Source organism: Mastomys coucha, chromosome X (assembly GCF_008632895.1).
Source record: "Mastomys coucha isolate ucsf_1 chromosome X, UCSF_Mcou_1, whole genome shotgun sequence".
NCBI lineage: Eukaryota > Metazoa > Chordata > Mammalia > Rodentia > Muridae > Mastomys > Mastomys coucha.
The window spans coordinates 104,080,020-104,086,766 of record NC_045030.1 but is presented as its reverse complement, the minus strand read 5'-3'; the positions used below and the strand labels follow the sequence as shown (position 1 = coordinate 104,086,766).

Sequence of the window (6,747 nt, the reverse complement as noted above, 5' to 3'; positions counted from 1 at the left end):
GCATACACAATCTTGGCCTTTAACCAAATGAGCTAACTACCCAGGTTAGTCCAGTACTCTAGAAAATGTTTTACACAAATCTGCTTTAGGAATTACCTGCTTATCCTCACTGATAATGCCTTAGCAGTAAAGATTATTTCAAAGTACATTCTTTCATGTTTTCTTCTGGCTTTCAGTCCTACCTAAGTATTAAGGAAAGTACATTGTAAATATGGTAGTTGTTTACAAAGGATATGTACTGCTCTTGCAAGGAAATAATGTCCAAACAAAGCTTCACTTATTTTTTTTAATAGAAGCATATTTCACTGTTTATGGCGCTTATGTAATACATTTTTATCTTTTTAAATGACTTGTCCATGTAAAAGTCAGGGTTCCTTTATATTTGTGAGCCTCCTTGTCACCTTTCTATGGTTTTCAGATCTGCAGGATAGTCAAGGATGGTTAAGTAAAAACACAAAATCCATTTTCCTCTTGTTAAAATGTTCCATTTTAGGGGTGTTTGTTTTCTATAGCTCAAAAACAGCTGCAGCACATTCTGAACACAGTGATGGACAGCAGGCACCTCCCTAACCTCCCCAAATGTATCACTCATCTCTGAAGTATTGAAGTTAGAGGTAACTCAAGCAGGATACTGGTTATGAATGTAGATGTTGAAGCTATTCAAAAACACTGGAAGTCAGTCTTTCCATTTCTAGCCTTCAGTAGAATGCACTTTTTTGACGTGCATGTGGACTATTTCAAGAAGTACTCGTAGACATTGGGTCATCTAGAATGGATACAAGGATTTTTAGTGGGAGTTGCTTTTTTATTTTCGTGTCCACAGTTATTCTATATTACTAGTTGCAGCTGTTAAAGATAAGGTTGTTGGTGTAGGTGTCAGGTGTGCAATGAAGAACAGGAATCTTGGTTTCCTCACCAGTGTCCAAACACCTATTCTTGAGGGAACATTTTCTTGCAAAAGACTTTACATTTTGTTTTGTATCTTCGCACTTTTTCTTTATTACAGAAAGGTTCTGTGTTTTGAGACCTACTTTGAACTTCATGCGGTAATGTGGGGGGGATTGCATTGTTCAAAGCATAGGGGAAAGTACTAAAGCCTGATTTTCCTTGAATTTTTGAAAATTTTTTAATCCACTTACTAGTGTAAAGGTTTGCAGTGTTTTGTTTTATTCCACACAGCTTACAGTGTTGAGATTTATTAGTGCTGAAAAACAAAATTTAACAAGTTAAAAATGGCAGGCTGTTTGTAGTAACCCTGCAGAAAAAGAGAGCTGTGGTGGGAATTTGGAACATTTACTCTAAAAAGAACATGTTAGTTGCACTGCCATGTCCTCCATGTTAATGGAGGCGGCTTTGGTGGGGAGAGGAAGGAGGCTCACATGGTAGTGTTGGAACAGATAATTGACAGCTTGATAACAAAAACAGTAGTGCCAGGAGATGCTCAGTCTTTAGGGCACAACTGTTATGACTCCATCCAAGCTAGGAAACTGGTTTGCTCTGTTACCTTATGCAATATTTTGCTTTGTATTTGTTTTGTTTTTTTTTTTTCCTCCTGGGAAAACTTTGTTTCTGTGCCAAGTATTCTCTGCTTTTGTCAATGTCTTATAGTTATGAAGGGTTAGCATTTAGCACACTTTGTATTTAACCACCTGCTTCTATGACTGAGTCTCCAAATAACCATGTGATAAAGAGGTCTATGTTACAAAATGACTGTTAAAGGCCATTTCTGACAGTTTGCTTGAATACAGTGGCACCTTGTGGTTGACTTTTTTTTTTTTTTTGGATGGAGGATAATTCTTGTGTGAAAGGAAATAATTTGTAATCTGCCTTAGCTGATTTGTTTAGTGTTTTTTCTTACTGGCTTCCATATCACACGTCTTAACCAAAAATATGCAGTACCTGGAAGCCATGCTCGCAGGGCACTTAGATTCTTGGCTAATCTTCTAAGACTGTTCTGATTTTCACTCTCTTGAAGTATTCTTTCTGTACCTGTATAATGAGGTAGAGAAGGCACATGTGAAGGTGTTTCTTTTTCCCCTTTAGTACAGTTCAGTATGTTTAATGCTCAGTAACAGTGTTGTAATTGAGTTAACTAGTAAATGGTTCTTCTAAAAATTATTTTTAAGTGTATGTTGATGTATCATGCTTTACTTGGGAAGTTAAAGTGCAAGGTCTGAGGAAAGTATTTCTAAGTCCCAGTTTAACAAAAACTTTTGTGAGCTCAATCAATATCCACCCTTCAATTTTTTAGCATTCTGAATTACCTTTCTGGAGGTAATTCAGCTGGCCTGGCACTCTGGACCAGGCTGGCTTCAGTCTTGTGGCAGTCCTTGTGCCTCTGCCTCTTGAATGTTAGGAATGCAGGTACTTAGCACTCAATTCTTTTACCTTCACTGGAACATTTCTAAAATACTATTCAACACTCCAGGAACTGAGTGGCCTCCTGTTAGTCACCATAGTTTGCATTTAAAAGCCTACAGCTTAGAATAGAACTACCAGGGATTTTTTTTTCTAAAGTATCAGGTTTATGATTTTTTTTTTCATGTCCATGTAGATGCCTGGATTCAAATCTTAAAAAAGTTACCGACTACTCAAAATTACAGTGAGATACATGGGACTTATTGTTTTGGGTATTTTGAGAGGGTCTTGTTTTGTAACCCAGGCTGGCCTGGAATTAGTGATCCTCCTGATTGCTGGGATTATAGGTATGTATTACCCCAGCCCAGCAAGGATTTGTTTACTGAAGTCCCACAGCTGCTTTATAGTCATTTGGGGAGAGCAGCTAGAGATGCGCAGTGAAAGTGAACCCTGTCATACCACTGTGCCTTGCTTGTTTCAAGGTTTTTCTGAGTTCTCATTCTGAAGATTGTTTTCCAGTTGCAAGTTAGAGTCAAGCCAGCTGCCCAGCCTTAACTCTGTTCAGTGCCCTGTTACTAACATTTTTAACAGATTGGTTTCTACGTGTTTAAACTGTCCAGCGTTGGATTTTACCTCTTGCTAGTTCCATTTGTCCCTGGTGCTGCTTTTAAAGGTATAGGGCCCTGTGAAGTGTCCAGTGGAGTAGGTACGCAGTTGGCCTGGTAATGGAAAAGCTGCTTTGGAATAGATGTTTACTTGGGTTCCTGTGCAGAACTGGGCAGCAATCCTGGAAAGCTCTGTAAAGCCTGTAAGAAAGGATTTGAAGAGCCCTTAAGTCTTTGAACATGAAGCACATGTGTGCATGCTGTCAAAAGACTGGAGTGATTGTCATACCAGGGCTTCCTGACCTCCACGAGACACTTTCAAAAGGCAACAGAGGAGCACCAAGGGAAGTGAATTTGCTTGGCTTGCTTTGTCTGCTTTCTTATTTTCTTACCATTTAAACCTGAACGAAACACCCTTCTCCGGTATCTGATCCAGCAAACTTGGTTGGGAAGCCCTGTGTTGAATTTTGAGAATGTACCCAACTTTTTGTACAGTGCTTTACACCTGCTAAAATTTAACTTGTTTAATGCAGAAAGACCTTGAATGGTCAGTCATTAAATCTGGTTTGATTATTAATAGCTATCTTTTAGGAAGAAGCTTTTTCCCTATGTACGATGTCATACTGCAGACTTAAAATATAGACTATCAATAAAATGCATGAAGTAATCATTTGTGTTTTTTCATCCTTGGGGTCTTAAAAGGTGGAAACTGGATTAAGGTTCTGGTGCTTAAACTGGTCACAGGCAATTTTTAGACTCAAGGAGGATTCACTGCAATCTTGATTCTGATGGCCTTGGCTGTGTGTAGACAGATGGGTTTTGCTATTTGGCCTCAGTTTCTGTGTCTGGTTGATGGCTCAATCTTTTATATAAAAAGATGAAAGTAAGCCGGGCAGTGGTGGCGCATGCCCTGCTGAAAAGCCTGCTTCCTTGTGTTAAGAACTGTTCATCTTGTTTCAAATGTTGAGTAAGACATGATCTTCAAGTCTTCCCCTCAACAGCCATTTACTTAGTCCAAACTGCTGCACCAATTATTTAGAAATGTTTTTTTTTTTGCACTTGCCTTTAGAATGTTTTTCTCATGTTTAAGTGGTAAATACCGATTGAGATAAAGGTAATTCTTGGAAACAGCAGGATTGACCAGAAATACAACAAGTGAGCCAGCTGAATAGGGTTGCTCTATTGGAGCTCATAAAAGCGTTCCCAATTATCATCTAAGCAAATGACAGCATTCTTCAAAGACCTATGGGAGCTCAAGGCAACTAGCTTAAAGGGCATTTATTTGGATGCCAGTAATCTGACTGGCATACTAAAATGGTGGCTTTAGTTATTTCATATTTCAAGTCACCGAGCCATAACAGGCCAATAGTATATTAATAATTGAGATGTTCAATGGTATAGTACTAGGACTTGTAGAAGTACTAAAAAGAGAACCAGGTCATAAGCAGGAATAAGAGTACAAGGAAGGCTGGGTGGTGGTGGCGCACGCTTTTAATCCCAACACTTGGGACTTGGGAGGCAGAGGCAGGTGGATTTCTGAGTTCGAGGCCAGCCTGGTCTACAGAGTGAGTTCTGAGTTCCAGGACAGCCAGGGCTACACAGAGAAACCCTGTCTCGAAAAAAAGTACAAGGAAGAACTTGTGAATGTAAACACTCTGGCATGTCCTGTGGCCCTGGGGAAATTGGCCAATGTCTAACTTACCTGTGTCACCTAGAATGCAGGATGGTAATATGCCTACCTCACTGGAGTACTTAATAAAAAGCTTAACAGCACTTGAAAAGTCTTACATTTGTAAGAGGCTGTTAGTAGTCTAGCTGCAAATTCTAAGGTTAATTGGGTTCAAGGGCATGAATGAAACCCAAACCTGGCCTTCATAGTGTTAATATTCTAGAATATTAACATGAATTATTAGCATGTGCAGGGCCCCTAATTCCATTGCCAGAATACACAAAACAGACCAATGACTGGAGGTTTTTTTATTTTAAATGTTCTATTATTCTTTAGAAGCACATACATATATATGCTTCTAGAGAATGATATATAGCCTTCTAAAGAATATATAAGCTTCTAAAGAAGTAAATCTTTTCAAAAAAAGGATTTAAAAAATGAAGTCTATAATCTCCCCAGATTTATGAAAGCCTGCTCTAGGTATCCGAATCCTTTTCATCAGTTTTCAAGTTTCATAATGGTGATGCTGAGGGCTTTTGAAAAATAATTTACATGTATGTGTGTGCCAGAGTTTATGCTGACCATGTGTGTACAGGAACCCTCGGAGGTCAGAAAAGGGTGTCAGATCCCCTGAATCTGAAGTTCCACATGGTTGTGAGTTGCCATAAAGGGATAGTAACTGAGCCCAGGGCTTCTGATAAAGTAGCCAGTGCTCTTAAGCACTGAGCCAACCCTCCAGCCCCAATAAGCCTCATTTTTAATTTGGATACCAAAGCTGTTGACTTTGAGAGCCTAGCCCAACTTCTAAAACTACCATTCACCCTACCTGCTTTGATCTTGTATTTTAGTGTTTTATTGGATGTTGTCAGTTGGCTAAAACCTTTAGATACATCATCTAATTTAGACATCACATTATCTAATCCTCAGACCAACTTTTCAGTGTGTCCTTATGTCTTTTTCTAATGGTGAGTATTAAGCATTTCCCCACATTTCAAAGAGCCATCAAGTGCTGGAGAGGAATTTACCTGTAGAACCTATTCTGAAAGAGACAGGCTCGCTAAGGTTTTGGAAACAGTGCCTTGGAGGCAAATTTGACCAACTGGAAAGTCAGATGGAGCTAATTGCTTGGGGCCAGAGCTCTAAAACAATTTCCTTGCCCTTTATTTTTTTCTGTGTAGACAAATGCAGTGGCACATTTACCCTTGTCTAAATATGCCTTGGTAAGGCTTAACTACTTCTGTATCTCTATCAACTTCATCTACAAAATTTCTAATCCTTTTTATGTAGCAATGGTTTTTCTGTAGTCTTTGAGCTGTGCATCACAAAAGCCATCAAAGCAGGGGCCAGCCAGTCCTTCCAGCCCCAGCCTACATTCACCACTGCAGTAAAATGTCCCACAGGATCTGTCCAAAATGGCTGCTCTGGTTAAAATGGCTGCGCCACAAAAGCTCCACATCCCTTAGCCATCACAGGAGCTGCCGGAACTCTCCACAGTGGTGCCTTTCCTTCCTCAGCCTACTGAATTGGTGAAACACCACTGCAGGACCTGTCCCACAAGGGCTGTCCATAGAGACAGCACCTCCCCTCCAGCCTTTTCCAGCAGCCCCAGGAGATGGTGCCTCAGTAAAAGCCTGCTGCAGCTGGGAAGGACTTCCCACCCTAACTCATGGGCCTGATGAAGATAAAAGGGGGATGAAAAGAGCCACCAATCCCCAAGCTTCCCACAAAAACCTACCAATCCCTGCACAGGAAACCCATCAATCTCTGAACAGGAAAACCCACCAATCCCTGAGTTGCCCAAGCTCAGGACTTGAAATCCCATCAATCCTCACTCTGGAAATCACTTCCCTGAGAAGCTCTGCCCTCTCAGAAATCTTATATAAGTAGTGCCCCCTTTGTCCAATTCCCCACTGTCTGCTCCTAGGAGCAGAGATAGCCATCTCTGGATTCGTTCCTCCATACTCCAAAAATCTTAGGACATTTTCTGCCTGGCATGACTCTCATTGGAAGGAACCAAAATAAAAAAAGGAATGAAGAGAAGAAGCAAAGTGAAGAGAAGGGCAGGGCTAAGGCTCAGCTGGGGGTACCCTCACCTGGGAACTACAACACATCTGA

The 6,747-nt window shown here is 40.4% G+C and overlaps 1 pseudogene across 1 annotated transcript; it reads left to right on the top strand.

Moving 5' to 3' along the window:
• Positions 1-6: 6 nt before the first annotated feature.
• Positions 7-3,630, top strand: LOC116087561 (annotated as a pseudogene). Its single transcript, XR_004117479.1, has one exon. The product of XR_004117479.1 is annotated as an uncharacterized LOC116087561 (transcript).
• The last annotated feature ends 3,117 nt before the right edge of the window (positions 3,631-6,747 follow it).